The following is a 244-nucleotide window of genomic DNA, read 5'->3' as shown; positions in this document are numbered from 1 at the left end:
CCAAAGGGGTCCTAACTCAAAAACTGGGACCCTGGAAAAGGCCCGTGGTATACTTTTCAAAAAAAAAATTAGCGTGGCTGCAGGATGGCCCCCATGTCTCCGAATAATAGCGGCTATGGCAGTCCTGGTAAAAGACTCAGACAAGTTGACTTTCGGCCAACCCCTCACTGTGGTGGCCCCCCATGCCGTAGAGACAGTCATCCGCCAGCCCCCTGATCGATGGCTCTCAAACGCCTGGGTCACC

Source organism: Nyctereutes procyonoides, unplaced genomic scaffold (genome assembly GCF_905146905.1).
Source record: "Nyctereutes procyonoides isolate TBG_1078 unplaced genomic scaffold, NYPRO_anot_genome, whole genome shotgun sequence".
NCBI lineage: Eukaryota > Metazoa > Chordata > Mammalia > Carnivora > Canidae > Nyctereutes > Nyctereutes procyonoides.
This window is presented reverse-complemented; position numbering follows the sequence as displayed.